This window comes from Lissotriton helveticus, chromosome 12, assembly GCF_964261635.1.
Source record: "Lissotriton helveticus chromosome 12, aLisHel1.1, whole genome shotgun sequence".
Classification (NCBI taxonomy): Eukaryota; Metazoa; Chordata; class Amphibia; order Caudata; family Salamandridae; genus Lissotriton; species Lissotriton helveticus.
In genome coordinates, this window is record NC_136073.1 from 348,736,183 (window position 1) to 348,757,492 (window position 21,310).

The window sequence follows — 21,310 nt, forward strand, 5'->3', positions numbered from 1 at the left end:
CCAGGACACATATGGCAGCTTGCTGGCACTCCTACGTAAACCCAGATACACCTGTTGTTTGCCTCAATAAACATGACATGCCCTGAAACAAGCTGCTGGTCTGGTCTGAGTGAACAACCCAAGATATCACTTGAGTGACACACTTCACAAAACCTGCAGTGGAAGGTCGTCAACCAATCCAGACAGCTGATTGCAAGGCACATGCACAGGTCACATGGAATAACTAAAATACATATAAAAAACATAGCGATAAAGGAGTGCATGTGACAAAAAACTACTAAGCCCTTGTCTGGATGCAGACATGTGTGCCTTCGGAAAATTGATGCCTGATGATGCCATCAGACCCAAAAGCCATAGACATGCGCATGTGGCATGGTGAGCGTACATGTGAAACCATTCCCCATCTCAACACAGACCCATGTTAGATGCACCAACAACAGATACAGTTTACGGAACACAAACAACAAGCTCAAGGTTTGACATAACACACACCGGACATAGTCACATAGGGTCATGCTGAGCGTGAAATGTCAAGTGTCAAAGTGCCCTGGTCCCTGGCATCATGAGACAGGTGCCCATCGTGATGACTGTGCCATCCCAGTGTTGAAGTGCATGGCTAGATCTGTATAATGGTACACATGTGACAAGTGTAAAGGTTATGTGTACCACATAGTGGCACATCACACATGACATGTGTCAACATGTCAGCACACATCAATTGTGCAACAATATCAGATGCCCTGTGCTATATCACTGCCTGCCACACCTAGGCCCTGCACATTTAAGTATGAAATTAAACGAACTTGATACACATCATTGTTTGAACTGTACCCCTACATCCCTGCCATGTGTGCGCCTCGTACCACTATTGTAATGGTGCCATGCATGAGCGTGAGAAACGCACTGTACCCCTGCATTCACAAATGCGTGTAAAAAGGCACCGTGTGAAACTCACCATACCCCTGCATCCACAAATACGTGTGAAACGCACCGTGTGAAACGCACCGTACCCCAGCATTCACAAGTGTGTGTGTGCGCAGCGTATCACTATTCTAATCGTGCCATACGCGAGCGAACCGTACCCCTACTTTCCATGCGTGTGCGCATCGTATCACTATTGTAATCATGCCATACGCGAGCAAACCATACCCTGACATTATGTGCGTGTGTGCGCAGCGTCTCACTATTCTAATCGTGCCATACGCGAGCGAACCGTACCCCTACTTTCCCTGCGTGTGCGCATCGTATCACTATTGTAATCGTGCCATGCGCAAGCGAACCGTACCCCGACATTACATGCGTGTGTGCACAGCATCTCACTATTCTAATCGTGCCATACGCGAGCGAACCGTACCCCTACTTTCCGTGTGTGTGCGCATCATATCACTATTGTAATCGTGCCATACTCGAGCGTGTGAAACGCACCCTACCCCTGCATTCACAAATACGTGTGAAATGCACCGTGTGAAACGCACCGTACCCCTGCATTCACAAATGCGCGTGAAACGCACCGTACCCCTGCATTCACAAATGCGTGTGAAACTCACAGTGTGAAACGCACTGTACCCCTGCATTCACAAATCCGTGTGAAACGCACCGTGTGAAACGCATCGTACCCCAGTATTCACAAGTGTGTGTGTGCGCATCATCTCACTATTGTAATCGTGTCATAAGCGAGCGAACCGTACCCCGACATTACGTGCGTGTGTGCGCATGGTCTCACTATTGTAATCGTGCCATACACGAGCGTATCGTACCCAGACATTACGTGTGTGTGTGCACATCGTCTCACTATTGTAATCGTGCCATACGCGAGCAAACCATACCCCGACATTACGTGCATGTGTGCGCATCTTCTCACTATTGTAATCGTGCCATACGCAAGCGAACCGTACCCCGACATTACGTGCAGTGTGTGCATCGTCTCACTATTAAAAAGGTTCCATGCCTGACGTGAAACGCACCTTACACGTGTGTGGATCTCAAAAAATACATAGGGGACACCTAGGGGACGAGTAGTAGGCCCTGAATGCAGGCTGGTTGTCAAGGATACTGAGATTTGAGTGTGTGCTACAGGTGTCCTGCAAAAGTCAGTTGGGCAACAATATACAATGTTGCAAAATTGTTGTGGAGCTGAAGCTCAAATTTTGAACCATACAAATGTGTGTCAGGGCCTTATGTTTAAAGGGATTGGATGAAACGTAGGATGCAAAGTAATCTGACCTATCACACTGGACTCCAGAGACTGAAAGCCCCTCAGCAGCACTGATTTAAGGCTGCATGTGGCTGTGAGAGAGCACTTGCCTGCACAACATTGGAGTGGACCACACAGCTGCTGTCTCTGCATTCCCTGGACTCTTATGTCGCATACGATGTAGAGGGCACCAGCATTCACTGATGAGGAAAACCAGGCCCTGCTGGATGTCCTCCTACCACAGTACAACAAGCTGTATGGGAGACCAGGGGAGCAGGTGAGTGCTGACTGCAGTAGCTTTGACTGTGCACCTGTTGTGTGAGTGTCTCAACAGGCATTGTGTATTGGTGGGACAGAGATGCAATGTTGTTGTTGTTGTTGTTGATAGCTTTATTTCGATATGCATATATCATAAAAGCATTACACAAAGATATGTAAAATAGCACATCGTAAACATAGACTGTACATTAAAAACATCGAGTAAAAATGACTATTAGGCATAATAAATAAAATTAAAAAGGCATTAAATCGATATAAACAGTCTTTTTAAGCGGATCAACCAGGCCCATTTTAAAAATTTTGAAACAGCAAAAACAATGGGAGGAGCTGTATCAGTCAATACAATACGTAAAGCCACCGAATGCTGGCGAATACCCAACACTCTACAAAGTGGTTTGAGCCAATGAGATCTGGGGCGCACATAATCCGGGCATTCAAGGAGGAAGTGTGCCACGGTTTCAGGTCGGTCAGTACATAGGGCACAATTGCGAGATACCTGCTTGTTCAAGTTCCATCTGGAGAGGAGATCGGCTAGGGGTAGAGTCCCTAGTCTGAATTTAATATATAGGGCCCGGTCCATTGGAATGGTGATAATGTCCAAAAAGGGTTCAAAAGCAACAACATCTTTTATTCTCAGGTAAGCTGCGGTGGAATTGCAGTGATGCTGGTTGCTGATAAGCTTTGAAGAAACCCATTCCCAATATATTTTTTTCAGAGTCTCCTTCGGGGGAGCTGAGTGTGTGGACCAGCAGGAGCCCAAACCCAGGTCCCCAAGCAGGTGTTTAATGTCCCTAAGCCATTTAATCTTCTGCCAGCCATCCAAGTGCATTACCTCTGCCAGCCCGTCTGCATATGATTTTAGTTCCGGGACCCTCCACAGGCGAGCCCACAATAAGAGAGGCCGGAGGCGGGCCAGATCCTTGATTGGTTTACAGCCCGCGTCCATGAGCACCGGAACTGTCGGGGTGCTCATCGGGATTGCAATTAGGTCCTTAATGAATTTGTACTCAGCCTTAGACAGAGACTCCATGTTACCCAGACCCCATAACTCTGCTCCGTAAAGTGATGCGGATACTGCTCTAGCCTTGTATATATCAATTATCGGAGCTACACAGTGTTTGGATGAGTTGTTGTACTCCTTTAACAAGGCTCCCCCCACCCTTTTGTGACCCAGAGTCATTTTATTAATGTGGGGAGACCAGTTCATAACATCACTCAAACGGATTCCCAAATAATCAAATTCTGATACTTTTTCAAGAGGGATAGAGTTCAAGATGGGGGGGCGGCCAAGTTTCCTGGGGGGGTGCATGATTAAGTACTTCGTTTTGTCCACATTTATGACAAGTCCTCTGTTTACACAAAAATCCTGAAACCGGTTCAGGAGCTTCTGGAGGCCTTGGGGGGTTTTCGAAATGAGAAGGGTGTCGTCGGCAAACAACAGGGTTGGGATCTTAACGCCACCCAAGGTGGGGGCGTCTGCTGGTTCTTCAAGCAGATGCTCTACCACCCCATTCACATAGAGCTAGAATAGGGTGGGAGCTAAAAGGCAGCCCTGCCGGACACCCCTCTCAACCCGGATCTTATCAGTCTTCTCCCCATTCAAGCCCCATCTAACCTGAGCATAGTTGGCGTTATGCAATTTCATGAGGAGGTTTAAGATGTAAGGGGGCATCCCAAGACCATACAACACCCTCCAGAGTTCCTCCCTAGGAACTAGGTCGAACGCAGTCTTTAGGTCTATAAAGGCCAATAAAGACTGCCTTTGCCCAGCTCCACCACCTTCCAATATAGTAACAGGAGTCTGAAGACTTGTTCGACTGTTCCTGTGCCTGAGCGAAACCCAGCCTGCATCTCGGACAGTATGTGGTTATCATCCACCCATGAAAGAATCCTCCCCAGAATTGCTTTTCCTGCCACCTTCTGGGTCGAGTCTATAAGGCATATTGGCCTGTAATTTCCTGGTAAATCCCGACTACCCTTTTTAAAAATTGGGACTACCTCTGCCCCTTTCCAGGACTCTGGCACAGTTCCTCCCTCAATAATGGCATTTAAAAGTGCAGAGACCAACACCCCCCATTCACCTGGGTAAGCTCGAAGAAGGTCCCCTGGTAGCCCATCCGGGCCAGCTGCTTTTAGTGGGGTGAGAGTTTTGATCAGGTTTGAAACCTTGCGTGCAGTAAAAAGATCCGTATCTCTGTCCAGAGTAAAGGGGGGAAGGATAAAATGATCATTAAGTGTGCCTTCAATAGCACAATAGAGAGCCAAAAAGTGGTCAAACCACGCCTTGGCAGTGATAGTGCAGGTCCTCAAGGTGTCATCAGGACGGTTCCTGCTACCCACCAAGTCCCAAAACCCCTTGCCATCTCTCCCTCGACTGGCAGTCAGAAGATCCTGCCAAAAGTTATCCTCCCATTCTTCCTTAGCGGTTTTTTGGCAGTGTGAATATAACCTTCTGGCCTCCCTAATCCTGATTTGAGATTTAGATTTGACTGCATCAACAAGCAAGGTCTTAGCCTCTCTGCACTTACGGTTAAACCAGCCTTGTCTAACCCGGGGACCTGGTTTCTTCCCATTGGTGCTGCCTGAAACAATAAAAAGCTCACTAAGAGCCAGAGTTAAGTTACAAAACCTGGCCGGCACATCCACCAACCCACCCCCCAGAGGGTCAAGGTTTTCTAGGGCTGCGGCTAAAAGCTGCGTTATAGAGGATATTTTCTCCACTGAAAGCGACAGCTTAGCCCACTTTAGCCGTCGACCACAGTTGGATACTACCGACATGTCCGGGACGGGAGAACAAAGAGTTCTGCTACCTATCCCGTCTAGGCACCTATGGGTCAGGGTGAGCGAAAGGAGATTATGGTCACTCTCTACAGAGGGTATAATAACCATATCCTTTACCATGCTCCATAAGTGGGTGTCAAGAAGGAAATAATCAATTCTAGACGTATGCGCGGGCCTATTGTATGTGTGGGCTCCTTTTTTGTCAGAACTAGTCCTGCCATTAAGGGCCCTCAGGTCAAACTCGATTGTTATGGAATTAACCTGGAGCACCACTTCCGTCCATTTTTTAATTGGGCTAAGCTCTAAGGCGGGTATGCCCCACCTATTATCGTCGACCTCTTGGTCCTGTAGAACTTCAGGGCCAAGAGGCTCGAAGGTACAGTTGAAGTCGCCCGCAACCAGGGTGCGGTGCTTATGTGGAGAAGATCGAAGCAGGGCCTCCAGGCGGGCTATAGTGGGGGATTCTCTACCCCCCTTCATACCTCGGGCGTAAATATTGAAAATATTTAGAATAACCTGACCCTTTGGATTTTTCAATGTAATATTAAGGAGGTCCGGGCACTGGGTATCATGCTCCTCCACCCTACAATTAAGTGCAGTGGCTACCCAAACAAGGTGGCCTCCTGAGGGACGACCCCTACCAGTCTCTAAATGTACTGCCGGTATATGGTGGGATGAATAGCCCGCCTTATGAGCAGGCTCCCTGCACCAGGTTTCCTGGAACAGGCATATGGAGTAATCCTCCACAAGAGCGTTCCAGTCAGGCAGTGCCAATTTCCTGTCCAGGCCGGCCACATTCCAACTGAGAACCCTAACAATTGGGTCCGTCACAGCCGAAATGCTACCGGGCTCGACAGGGCCCACCAGGTCTGTATCTCCCGTAGAAGGACAGGCAATGGTAGGCTCAGTTTGGATCATCACCACCCCTTCTTCCCATGTATCACCTGTAGCCACATGCTCCCCTAAAGTAGGCAGTTGGTCATTTCTTGATACAGAATTGAGATTTCTGGAGTTAGATGTTTCATCCGCTCTATTAATAATTATACCCCTACTATTTTCCTGGTGGTCAGGGGATTGTCACCATCCCCTCCCTAAATCTTGCCAACCACCCGAGGCGTTAGTAACCGGGACAATAGTATGATTATAGTACTGTGGGGGTGGAACTGATGTAACAATCCCTGGCCACAGACAACTTAAGGGGCCATTTTGCTCGTTAAGCAAACAGGTCGAAACACTAGTGGGACGTGGGTAAAAGAAAGTGAGGTCAACAGTACCAATTCCTCCTTTACTTGTGCACCAGCCCTGTCTTGTTAGCCATCCTACCACCCTTGGGTCTTGAAAATTGACCACAATGCAGTCCCCCCCCAGGCTTTTGGCGGTAGAGCCTATCCAATCTATTCGCCTCACTCCCAATATAAGACCATCAACTTCCCCTGGTAGAGGCCGGTTCACCCTTAGCCAGTGCATAGCTTTGTTCTCAAGCATCTGGAAGGTTTCTCTCTGTCCCGGTGGAAGTGGTGGGACATTTATTAGGACTGCTACAGAGGGGAAGGAATCTGGGGTGAGGTTCATGGGGGGTTTCTTGTGTGGTGGCTTTATCGGGGGTGGTACGGACGGTCTGGGGACAGTAGAAACTGGGCAGGGTATGGATTTATTCGCTAAAGATTGATTACCAGTAGGCAGGGCAGATGGTAGGACAGTGCCCTTTCTAATGCCCACAACACCTCCTGCTGCTACAGTGGCCAAAGTTTTTATACTGGGCGGCGGTTGTTGCGCCGCAGTCTGGGCGAGTACTACAGTAGCGGGAGGATTTGGGACAGGTCCCAGTGGTGCTGAGTTAGGGGGCTTCAGGGATTTCTTCACTGCCGCACTATCAATCTTTGCAGGTAATGGAGAGTTGGATTGTTGCCTTTGTCCCTTAACTTGTGATGGAGCTTGAGTATTGTTCTGGCAATTGCTGCTTCCATCCAACCTAGCCTGAACTTTTATCAGTGCCTTGGTAGAGAAAAAATTGTCTAATGTTGTCTGCCCAAAGTGGTCTAAGCGGTCAGAGAGTTTGCTAATGCGTTCCTCTAATGGGAGCAATATAGACCGTAACAACCTTTCAAGGTCAGGGAGCAAACTGCTCAGGGATGGCTGTTTATCTACCGTTACCATCCCTGTGTCTGTAGGAATGTTTGAACTAAGATCAGGACTATCTAGTGTTACAACAACCCCCTCTTGCATAGTTTCCCTCCCACGGCTTACTTCGGAGGCAGCCTTACTAGAATGCATACTTTTGTTAACTTTTCTAAGTTTATGAGGTGGCTTAGCTGGAAGGCATTTCCTAGATAGAGTATTACCTTTTCTTTTAAGACCTGATTTAGGTTGGGTCAATGGAGCACATACTTCAGCTGTACAGGTAATAATCTCTGTATGACTCACACAAGCAGGAATCAAATTGCCCACAGTACCCTGATTCTCCTTATTAGTAGATACATCGTGAGCTAAATAGGATACGGCAGGTAGATTTAGTGATGACAGAGGTGTAACTAGTGCAGGATAGATTTGTGCAGAGCGCTTATCCACAGGATTTTTTAATAGTTCGATAGACAATCTCCGTTCTGCACGCCTCTCAGCAAGCGATATTTCTTTGTCAATCAACTGAAGTGGGCGATTGAAAAATTTGTCCAAGGGACCGACAACTAGTTGCCCGGCATCGCCCGGTGGTGTCATCATGGCAGTGCTACTTGGGAGTTCCGGCATTCCTTGAGGTTATCAGCCCTTTTTCACCACTTACTGATAGGGACTTGTGTGGCACAGTAATGCACAAAGAGATATCATGATCGTTTGGGATCGATGTCAGTGGGGTGGCCCAGCCCGGCCTCCCTCGGCCCCTGACGGCCACAGACGGTCCCGCCCTTGTCCCGGGCTTCTCCCGGCGGGCTCCCGCTCGCTCCCGCGAAGCGGTGGAACTAGACTCCTTTAAGCAACAAGTTCAGCAATCTCATTGGATGATAGGCCGGTGGGCGTGGCCAGCGGGGAGAGCAGCCCAGGTGAAGCTGGTTGGGCGCGCAGGGACTCCTGGACACTGGAGTCCCTGTCTTGTACTTGCAGCCCCGCCGACACACTCACCGGCCCCGCACTCCTCTCAGCAAATAACCAGGAGCCAACTGCGTCACAAAGCAAACAGCGCTGCGGGACCCGCGAAGCGGGTCCGGCGAGGCGCTAGGGTGATTCCTCCCAGCAGGGTCACGTAAGTAATCAGCAACAGGACCAAAGACCAGAGGTACAGGCACAGTTCGCCAAAGGTTTCCCAAAGCGCCGTGGTCAGGATCCGCCTTTCACTCTGCTGGCGGGGGGCGTGGCCAGCGGGGAGAGCAGCCCAGGTGAAGCTGGTTGGGCGTGCAGGGACTCCTGGACACTGGAGTCCCTGTCTTGTACTCGCAGCCCCGCCGACACACTCACCGGCCCCGCACTCCTCTCAGCAAATAACCAGGAGCCAACTGCGTCACAAAGCAAACAGCGCTGCGGGACCCGCGAAGCGGGTCCGGCGAGGCGCTAGGGTGATTCCTCCCAGCAGGGTCACGTAAGTAATCAGCAACAGGACCAAAGACCAGAGGTACAGGCACAGTTCGCCAAAGGTTTCCCAAAGCGCCGTGGTCAGGATCCGCCTTTCACTCTGCTGGCGGGGGGCGTGGCCAGCGGGGAGAGCAGCCCAGGTGAAGCTGGTTGGGCGCGCAGGGACTCCTGGACACTGGAGTCCCTGTCTTGTACTCGCAGCCCCGCCGACACACTCACCGGCCCCGCACTCCTCTCAGCAAATAACCAGGAGCCAACTGCGTCACAAAGCAAACAGCGCTGCGGGACCCGCGAAGCGGGTCCGGCGAGGCGCTAGGGTGATTCCTCCCAGCAGGGTCACGTAAGTAATCAGCAACAGGACCAAAGACCAGAGGTACAGGCACAGTTCGCCAATGTGGTTTTGAGAGTGTCCCAGGGGGTGTACATGGTGGTGTCTCTCATGCAGAGCATGATGTAGTTCATGTGTGTTCAGTCCTCACTTGCATTGTGCTTACTGTGACATTCACTGCATAGTGCGTGACACATTCAGCCGTGCAAGACCTTGGTGGCTTTATTCCCAAATGTCCTACGGTGTAACAGTGTTCCCCCCAGAGTGACAGCTGGCTGTACTCACAGCTGTGTATGACTTGTGGGGACCTGTGGTGATATTGCACAAATGATGTGTTTAACTTCATGGACATTGTAGTGTGTGAATGTTCTTTGTCATCTGGGTGAGTGTGTATGTGAAGTGTTGCACCACAGATGCATGGCGTTTGCAGCAGCTATAGCCATCTGATGTGACTAGTAAGCAGTGGTACGTGCCTGACTTGCAAAGTTAGCACAACACCTGTGACATCTCTTTGTCAAGCGGCCCATGTGCAAAGTGAGGGTTGTTTCCACTGTTGTCAATGACAGGCAAGTGATCTGTGCCAGGGTGTGTCTGTCTGGTCTGCTGAGGGTTGTTAAGTGGAGTTAGACATGTGACTGCTGGCCACGTGATGTCCCATATCCTGCAGTTGCATGTGTTCTCCAGTGTGTGACATGATCAGTGTGTGTGTTTCATTTGTTACGCCATCTGTTGCCTTTCAATGCCATGTAGAGCATTGGGGTTTGCCCACAGGCCTAATTCACATGGACAATGATGCATGTCCTGTCAGCATTCTATGCCCTGTGCACATTATCAATGGTGTGCAAGTGTGTGTCTCTGGGAGATGGAGCAGGTATAGTGATGTTGTTTCACTTTGAGCTCCTGACAGGTATCTGCCTACGAGAAGGGAGAGATATGGCTGGAGGTCGTCAGGGCTGTCAGGACTGCAGGGGGCCATCACCGGCGGCTGCGCAACATTAAAAAAAGGTGGAAGGACATCCGGTGCTGGACCTGGTGGATTGCCCAGGTCCAGCTGAAGATAGAGCCACCACGCCGGCATGGTGGGAGCCGTCATCGCACCTCCCACATGCTCCGGGTCCTGGCTGTGGTCTTTCCTGACCTCGATATGCAGTTGCAGGAGAGACAGCCGCAAGGAGAGGGTAGGTACATGGCTGTTTGTTGTGTTGTGTGTCACCTGCTTCTTGAGGTGCTCAGAAGCCTGGTAACACTCCCACAGTTGGGGTGTCTTGTCAGACAGGTTATATGTGCAGTGTATTTTAAATTCCCTATATTCAGCTGGTCCTCTTTTTCATCCCTTCCCCTCCTTCACATATGTCCCCTGGTCTGTGTGTATTCGAATATGCACATGCTCATCTAGGGTGCAAGTTATTTATACTGCACATTGATTAGTGCATCATATGGGAGGGTGGTCTGTGACATGTGTTGGGACCTTGCCTGTGCCATGACCTGTGCACTGTGTTAGGGCTTCACATTTGTTTGCACTGATGAGTCTCAACATGGGAGTGTGAGGTTTCAACTGCACACCCTTGCAGCATGCATGACCAATGCTGTGTTGTCAGACATGATGTACATTATTTGGGAGATATGCATAGTGCCATGACGGTACTTAATGTTACAGTCAGCTCATTCCAGACCCATGGATCAGTGTGCCCACCACAGTCCCCTGAGACACCCTGGCCTCCTAATCATGTGTGTCATCCAACACTGTGCCCATTATATGTGGGTTCAGCATTGGTCTGCCTCAGTGGCATTGGTCCCTGGCATAGTTTGTATTTATCCTGTGTCTGCTACATGTTCCCACTGGACATGGATACAAAATTTGGCTTGTGCATACTCACACTGGGCAGTGCCTGTGTGCCTATTCATAGCAATCTGTTGTTGGTTGTTTGTGACTAATATTTATTGGCAGCCCCACAAGGTGAGCTTGGGCTATCTTTTAAAATGTTACTGCACAGTTTTTGTTACCCCGATTCTGAGTTCTCACTTCTTGAGCTGTATCTATCACATTGACTGAGGGATGGGGGTGTTGTGAAGGAGAAGTCCAATGGGCCTGCCTGATTTGGCCTTGGCAGTTGTGACCTGTGTGTGAGAATTGGCTGGTCGATGTTTCACCATGAACTTCCCCTGTGATGGTAGACAGTGCTTTCATTTGGGGTTTGACAGCCTATGTCATTTGTTTCCAGACATCATTGTGCCTAATTAATTTTTGCCACATGTATGTAGTTCTGGTGCAACGCTGTTTTGTATTATTGTGCACACTACTGTGTTGACATTTTGCCTGGGGATAAAGGTGTGTCCACGATGCAGCAATGATTTTGTTCTTCACAATTGCAGGCCCATTAGCTTGAGCATTGTCCTGATTTGGGACATGTGGGCCACTTCACATGACAGCCAGTGGGTCTTATGTGCTAGCAACTGTATGATCAGGTAATAGATGCCCCTGTGAGGACTGACACATTTGAAGTTGTCTCACATTGATGAATGTACCTTGGCACTCCTAACACTTGTAAGAGTTGTTTATGTTTTGAATGTGTTCATATGACAAATTGTGTAGGTTACACTTATGTGCCTGCATTATAGTTGTCTCACCAGGTAGTGCACACAAAACAGCATTTGAAATGCTCTGGAAGAAGCAGGCAGCTGTTGAAGGAGGCAAGTGTTAGTGATTAATGTTGTGCCTTGATCTCCATATACATGTCCCCACAGTGGTCTTGAGTGCTTGAGACTCCTTTGTTGTCAATTGTACAAACTGATGTGTGTCAAGCCATCAAGACCTCAGTTGGACCATGTATATGGCAAATGTGCTACGCATTTGTTTCTAACAGTGTTTCATCTTAAAGTGTGCTAGCTGTTTCAATGAATGTGTCTATGGTTTTTGTGTGCATTTCCTTGTAAGAGAGCTTTCATGCAGGCACATATGTGTTATCTTCACAAGATGGCGAATTAACACATTCACACATTCAATACATGTTGAATGTGTGAAGTATGGTGAGTCCCAAGATGCCAACAATTCGTGACATTAGTTTTCACCCAAATGTACTTACAGGGCTCTGAGTGTGGTGTCACTTTGGGGAGTGAGGTGTGTTAGTTTGCCCTGAGGGGCACCACAACTGTTTATTTGTGATCTTGAGGTTGCATCACTTCATTGTATAGATCTGCTCTCCTGTAAACAAACAGAAGCTTCTCAGTGTAACTCTCATTCAAATTGTGGCCTGGTGTGTTCTTTGGATCCTTGTGTCCAAGTAGCATTGTGTCTATAATAACTGGGCAGTACTAGTCTCAAATATGTGCAGAGCTATCTGGCTGTTACTCATGATACATCCCATGATTTGAGGTGTGACCAACTGATCTTGTGCTCATGTGTCAGATGTGTACAGGTGAATGATGCATTTTTGTTTCTTCTCCTTGCCCACAGCATCATCAACAGTCACAGGAGGAGACATGAACACGGACCAAGAGGAGGGACACAGCCGCAGTGCCACCACAGCTGAGGAGTCGGAGGGGGAGGGGAGTCAGGCAGCCGGACCTTTGGAAGGTGACACTTCTTACCATGCGGACGGCTCGGCTTCTGACTCCCAGGAGGAGGGGGAATACGCGGCGACACTTGCGCAATGTGGAAGTACCAATAGGTACTCGCAAATTGCGCATGCAATTTCAAGGGAGCAAGGGTGTCAAAAGGACACCCTGTTGCACCCCTGAAATTGTGATGTGCACCCATGTTGAGCGCACACATGCCTGTGCAACATGAAACTTGAAAAATGCTCGTTAGTGAATTTTTCAAAGTTTTTGCAAATTACCGACCAGTTTAATCGCTCTGTAATTCCCGGCTCCAAATAGCTACATCGCTATTTCTAAGTACTTCCTGCATTGCATTTAAGGAATCGCAAATTGCGATTCCCTAAATGCAATTGCAATTTAGGAAATCGCAAAAAAAGCGACTACCTAAATTGCGCGTCCCCAACACTTTCATGCATTGCAAACGGAAATTTTGCGAGCGCAAGCGGACAATTTTTTGTGAATCGCACCATTTGCGCTCGCAAAATCCTTTGATGCATGTGCCCCTATGTGGACCTAGTGCCTGTGACCAAAATGCTATAAGCGGGTTGCAGCACTCATTGTGCCATCCACAAATGTAGCACTGAAAAACATGTCTCATACCTACCATTGTAGCGATTACTATAGTTTAAACTGCCATTTCGATCTGACAAAATAAATGTTTGGCCAGTTCTAAAGCTTCCCTTTTAATACTAACGGGCCATATGACAGGGTGCATGATATTTAAAAAGTAGGATATATATATATATTTAGGGGCCTATTTATGAGCTTGTGTGCATTCCTCTTGCACCATGCAACGTGGTGCAAGAGTGATGTAAACCTTAAGTCAAATATATGATGCCATGCTAGGCTACTTTGGGTGGCCCTGAATGGTCCATAAATCTGGAGTAAGGCAACACAGCACAAATCTCTGCATTGCCTTACTCTACCTTGAGAATGTGTTCTATGAGCACTCTTGGGTGTTTTCACTCAACTTCCATGGTTTTTGATGCATACCAAGATTTACCATAACTTGTAAACCTGGGAATGAGCCAAAAGTATATACCACAAATCCCACCCCCTGCTGGAAAAAAATCATCGAGCACCCGGAACTAATGAACTGGGTACAGACAGCAAAACCAACACCAGTGGGAAATGTGTGCACTGATTACGCAAACTATAACAACTGGGTGAAATCCATTGGGGAAAAATTGACAACAGGAGGAGCCAAATCAAACAAAATACAAAGGAAAAAGTCCGCTCCCTGGTACACTACATCCCTAAAAGCCACGTTAAGAGAAGTGAAACTCCTGGAAAGAAAATGGCGACGCCATTATAAAAAGGAAGATAGGGAAAACTATAAGAATGTTAGGAGGAATTACCATACCTCGATCAAGCTGGCAAAAACTAACTATTACACCAACTTGATAGAATCGACCAACAACAATCAAAAAGAAATATTCCAAATAGTCAATGGCTTCAGAAAACCCAAAATACTATCACAGGAAATTCCACCGTCCCAAGCCCTCTGCGACAAAATAGCGGAATATTTCGAACAGAAAATTACAAACTTTACAAAAGAGTTTCCACAGATCAGTCAACCAGCATTAAACACAGCTGACCCTACCATCCAAATAGACTCACCTTGTACTACCACATGGGATAATTTTACTCTGATTAATTCAACCGAGTCTGCTCAAGCTATCTCTAAATTGAACTCAGGCTCCCCTCTTGATCCCTGCCCACCCCTACTGCTCAAGGCTATAAAAGATGAGGTCAACCCAATCATAAACTCAATCCTGAACTCCTCCCTACAAACAGGAGATATCCCCGCATGCTGGAAGGTTGCGGTAGTCAAACCCCTTCAGAAAAAAACTATTCAGGACCCTACGACACTCTCAAACCTCCGACCCATATCACTTCTTCCAGCACTATGCAAACTCACAGAGACATGTGTAAACAAACAACTCACAGCATATCTAGAGAACAGCAATTTGTTACATCCCAATCAAGCAGGTTTTCGCTCTCACCACTCAACTGAATCCGCCCTAATTTTCTCAACGGAAACTATCAGGGCCGCTTTGGATCAGGGCAAAAGAGCTGTCCTGATCCTACTGGATCTGTCTGCGGCGTTCGACACGGTGTCCCATGATATTTTACTTCATCGCCTGAGTAGTGCAGGCATAGGGGGCACCGTGTTGAAATGGTTTACCAACTTCCTCAGACAAAGAAAACAGACTGTTCTCCTAGGTCCGCATTACTCTGAGGCAAGAGAAGTCCAATCTGGGGTACCTCAGGGCTCTAGCTTAAGCCCCATATTGTTTAACCTATATATGGTCCCCCTAATGAAACTTATCTCCTCTTTTGCTATCAGCTCAATAGCCTATGCCGATGATACTCAACTAGTTGTAATCCTAGATGAGGACGCGGCAATTGCTGAACGTTCCCTCAGAGATTGTCTGAAGGCCACTTTCGAGTGGATGAACACAAACCACCTGAGATGCAACACTGCAAAGACGGAAATTTTACCCTTTGGGAAAAATAATCTGTTTTCTCCCCAAACCTGCTGGCCACCTAATGCTGAAGCCCCTCCGAGTACCATAAAGAGCGCCCGAAATTTAGGAATTAAAATTGACGAGGCACTATCCTTCAAACAACAGACCAGTGAAGTAGCTGGCTCCTGTTTTAATATCATCAAAAGCCTTCGGAAATTCTTTGACTTCCTCCCCCTACCAGCAAGGAAAACGGTAGCGGTGGCATTGATTACATCTAGGTTGGACTATTGTAACGGACTGTATGTGGGTGCCAACAAGGCCCTCCTACATAAGCTGCAGATGGTGCAAAATACTGCAGCAAGGCTGGTGCTAAAAATGCCAAGAAAATCCTCAGCATCCGCAGCACTTGACACCCTCCACTGGCTCCCTATCCAAAAGAGAATTCTATTCAAACTATGGATCATCTCTTTCAGAGCATTCCACAAAAGAGGCCCTACCTACCTGACTAACAAATTCAATCGCTACCACCCCGGATGTCAACTAAGATCTGCTACGGCCAACCTAATGACCATTCCAAAGTTTCGATTGGCCACTAGAGGGGGAAAGTCCCTGGCGGTCAAAGGCTCTAGAGCCTGGAACACACTTCCACCTCAAATTCGCGAAATCTCCTGCGAGAGCAAATTCAGGAAAACCATTAAAACCTGGATTTATAACCTAACTGCCTCCACCTGCAAAACCCTGGTCTAATATCTACTCTAGGGGCTATTACATCTCCCTTCTGCCTACGAACCACACAAATTGAACCTAGCGCCAAGATGCTCCTCGGAGCGATAGAGCGCTATATAAAACCCCCCAAACATAAACATAAACATCCCAGGAGAGGGGTAATGAGGGGAATATCTTTATTTCTCCTCATTACTTTCTCTTTCTATGTATGTTGCATTCAGCAGCACACATATTTAGAGAAATATGCCTCTCAGGATTGTGTTTGTGCAGGAAGGTGACCACTTTCCACACAAAAACAATCCTGCATGCAGCACAGGCCCCCTTGCACAATGCTGCAAGGGTACCTGCATTGGCGCCAGGCTGCCAAAAGGGTCCCAGCACTGAGGAAAAGGCAGGAATGCACCATACTGCCTTAAATACGACACATTCCTACCATTTCCCTGTCATGCGGTGCAGCACAGTAATGTGACTTGCTGCGCTGCATGACTTTTTAATAAATAGGCCCCTTAATGATTTCCATGTCCCGGGAGTGAAAATTATCCAAAGATGTTTTTCACACTTAGCAAGGATGGCTGTCCCATAGAAAAGCACAGGGTTATGTTATACTCAAATCACTGACAGAAAAATTGAAAGACAGAATATCAACCTACAGAAATATCGATGCAAGAATATCGAAGGCAAGAATGTCGACATTCTATCTACAACATGGTGAGTACAAAAATATTGAAAATGAAATATCGATGTCAAAAATATTGTTTTTTTCTGTTGAAAAAATATGTAAAATAAAGTAAATAATACTTAAAATTAAATAAACATAGTTAAAAATATTTAATATTGTTTAAAATTAATAAATAATACACATATAATAATAAAACATTAATTAAACATATACATAAAATATATAATATATATACTTACTTAATAAAACGTTTTAATAATTATTTTAGTAGCTTATACATTATTAAAAATATTATAAATTACAAATCCAGCTGCACACATAACACAATAACATAAATAGAAACTAAATAATTATGTTTAATACATTTAAAAAAAATATATACTTTCAATATTTTTAAAATTAATTATATACTACATTATCTAAAATAATACAAAAAATATTAAATAGCTAAAGAAATAAAACTACTATTCAAACTCCCAAAAAAACTACAGTAATGAAATTGTTGGATAGCATAGGGCTTAAAATTACTATTCCCACTCCAGAAAGTGCAACAGTAGGGAAAGCGTTGAATAGCGTAGGGGCAAAAATTACTATTCCAATTCCAGAGAGTGAAACAGTAGGGAAAGCGTTGGATAGCGTAGGGGTAAACATTACTATTCCAACTCCAGAGAGTGAAACAGTAGGGAAAGTGTTGGACAGTGTAGAAGTTAAATATAACATACTTATAAATAATGTTTGTATTTAAACAAATTAATAATCTATTTTTTAAATAACTCTACATCATTTACAAATACCCATTAATAATTATTAAAAACATAATTACAGTTCAGGGGTGGGTGCAGAGGACTCCCAGAATAGGCCTACAGTATGGGGGTGGGTGGATATGACAAAGCAGTGTACAGACATATGAGGGGTGCGTGGATATGACTCCCTGCATAGGCCTACAGTATTAGGGTGGTTGGATATGACTCCCAGCAGTGTCCAGACATATGAAGGGTGGATGCACAGGACTCCCAGCAGTGTTCAGACATATGAGGGGTGGGTGCAGATGACTCCCAGCATAGGCCTACAGTATGGGGGTGGTTGGATATGACTCCAGCAGTGTTCAGACATATGAGGGGTGGGTGCAGATGACTCCCAGCATAGGCCTACAGTATTGGGGTGGGTGGATATGACTCCCAGTAGTGTCCAGACATATGAGGGGTGGGTGCGCAGGACTCCCAGCAGTGTCCAGACATATGCGGGGTGGGTGCAGAGGACTACCAGCATAGGCCTACAGTATGGGGGTGGGTGGATATGACTCCCAGCAGTGTCCAGACATATGAGGGGTGGGTGCAGAGGACTCCCAGCAGAGGCCTACAGTATGGGGTGGATGGATATGACTCAAAGCAGTGTACAGACATATGAGGGGTGGGTGCAGAGGACTCCCAGCAGTGTCCAGACATATGAGGGGTGGGTGCAGAGGACTCCCACCATAGGCCTACAGTATGGGGGTGGGTGGATATAACTCCCAGCAGTGTCCAGACATATGAGGGGTGGGTGGATATGACTCCCAGCAGTGTCCAGACATATGAGGGGTGGGTGGATATGACTCCCTGCATAGGCCTACAGTATGGGGGTGGGTGGATATGACTCCCAGCACTGTCCAGACATATGAGGGGTGAGTGCAGAGGACTCCCAGCATAGGCCTACAGTATGGGGGTGGGTGGATATGGCACCCAGCAGTGTACAGACATATGAGGGGTGGGTGCAGAGGACTCCCTGCATAGGCCTACAGGATGCGGGTGGGTGGATATGACTCCCAGCAGTGTCCAGACATATGAGGGGTGGGTGGATATGACTCCCAGCAGTGTCCAGACATATGAGGGGTGGGTGGATATGACTCCCAGCAGTGTCCAGACATATGAGGGGTGGGTGCAGAGGACTCCCAGCAGTGTCCAGACATATGAGGGGTGGGTGGATATAACTCCCTGCATAGGCCTACAGTATGGGGGTGGGTGGATATGACTCCCAGCACTGTCCAGACATATGAGGGGTGGGTGGATGTGACTCCCAGCAGTGGCCAGACATATGAGGGGTGGCTGGATATGACTCCCAACAGTGTCCAGACATATGAGGGGTGGGTGCAGAGGACTCCCAGCGGTGTCCAGACATATGAGGGGTGGGTGGATATGACTCCCTGCATAGGCCTACAGTATGGGGGTGGGTGGATATGACTCCCAGCACTGTCCAGACATAGGAGGGGTCGGTGGATATGACTCCATGCATAGGCCTACAGTATTGGGGTGGGTGGATATGACTCCCAGCAGTGTCCAGACATATGAGGGGTGGGTGCAGAGGACTCCCAGCAGTGTCTAGACATAAGTGGGGTGGGTGCACAGGACTCCCAGCAGTGCTCAGATATAGGGGGGGCATTATCATCATCATACCACAACTACATGGGTGTATGTTTACATCCCTAACCTGTGAGTGTCCTGATAGTGCCATAGCAACATATCACTAACAGCAGTGTCCCACTCCACGGAGGATGGATTTCTGTCACACACTGCGTGACACACCACATGTGGGTGTGATGTCAGATCCCACATGCATACCAAACCATGGAGGTTGCAGGCAACCTACACACCTACATACCATCATGACACAATAGTGTATAGTCACGTAACAGCCCACCAAAAAAAGAGAGCGAAAGGGAACACACACTGTCATGTACATCCCTGGGTTGATTTGAATGTCCAGGTTGTGGTCAGACCACCAACATGTACTCTCTCATGGAAGGAATAGGGTTGAAACCCCTTAGATACAATGCACAAAATGTGAGTCATGTGCACAAATACCCTGCATAACAAACCCCAACATAGGGGTAGGCTGTGATTACACATCTGCATAGTGGGGAAAAGGGTGAATGTGTCCATGAAGGCATTTCTACATACTCAAAACACAAGTACAGTGAGTAGCATGGATGGCACAGACTAATGAGCAGTAGTCATCTGTGAGCAGGCATGGCCATTGCTGAAGGGAACGTTCAACAAAATAGGAAATCTGCACACATGTCAGCACAACAGTTGTGCAACTGTCTGTAGTGAAGATCTCATGTGTCACTGAGGAAGGAACACTCTTTGGGACAATGTCTGTAGCCAAACTGAACACACACAACCAAAGATTAATTGCTGCGACATTGTGATGGCACATAGATACCATGATCCACCTCATTATCATCATGAAATAGACATCTTTCACAACCCCAAAACATTACCATGACACCAGCTCCTAGGCACACAGCACCTAAAGCAAGTACCTGAAGTGCAGTAGTTTAGAATGAAAATAAAAATGCTTTATTCAGCTCCAAAGGAAAATGAGTGAAAAAATGAGTTCCGGCTCAAACAAGGCCAATGGCCAGTCCTCATTAAAGTCTGGTTGGGGGACGTTGGGGAGGTCGTCGACCCCAAACTTGCCTGCACATCATGGAGCAAAAGGGTTTTTGACCCGTGGGGGGCATCATCTGGGTCAGGGCCAGGCAGCGCAGGGACAGTAGAGGGAAGGGTAGGTGTTGTGGGTGCAGGGGGGAAGAATGCACCTCAGTGGCTTGTGAAGTGCCAAAGGTGGAAATAAACCCAGTGCTGCACACTGCTGCCAGTTCAGCCAGACCACCACCCTCACCCTGGGACACAATGAGAGGGGAGGTAGAGGGCTGTGAGTCTTGCGGACTTTGTCTGTGGCTGCGTGCCTGCCGTCTGACCCCAGTCCCTGTGGGTGTGCCTGCATGCCTCTGAGATTGGGTGCCAGGAGATCTGCGCTTACACTTCAGTGGTGGTGTGCTGGTTGTGTCCATTGGTGTGTGTGATCTTGTTGTTCTGCATGTGCTCTGGACAGGTATGGGAGAGGGGGGTGTGGATGGGTCCAAAGGAGGGGGGGACGGACTGCTGCAGGAGGGAAACTGCTGCCGTCAGTGAGGAGTCCATGGACGATAGAATCTGACGTTGGTCAGACATCGTAGCTGACATGCACTCCATGAATAACAACAACTGTGTCAGTATTGTAGTGTGGCTATGGAGGACAGTCAGCATTGATGTCTGACCAACCTGAATCTGCCGGAGTAGGTCCACAGACTCTGGGACCTATCATCAAGGCTTATCTGTAGTGGCCTACCTACTCATCATTGCTAGTGTGATATTCTAGTGAAACGTTTGGATTACCTGGTTAGGGCAGTTACTAACATATGTTCATTTGTTCCTGACAGATATGGGGATGGGTAAAGAGCACATCTCATTACCATGAGTTTAAGCGAAAAGCCTTGCACTTGGCCGCTCCCTTTGTAACTGCTCTTCTTGAAAGTCACACTATGACCTCTTGGAACTTGCATAAACAGGGTTGATAAGCACTAAGTCGTGGACAGTGAACTCCACTCCCCTTGCGGAGTTTGCAGAGTTTTGCGCTCTCCGCGTTATGCGGAGCTCGCGGAGTTCCAGAAAACTCTACTCTGTGTAGCGTTGCACAGTTTTTTTTCTCATTCGCACTTATCATCATCAAATTGGCAAGCGCAAGCAAGGAATATCCACCACCAGGGAATATTTATCAATACGGGGGGTTAGAATTCTAAATGCGAGGGGCTGCATATGCTCGTGCCTGCTCACGTTGAGGAACCGTCTGTTTATGTTGATAAAGCTGTCGCTCGGATAGAAAATCTACTCAAG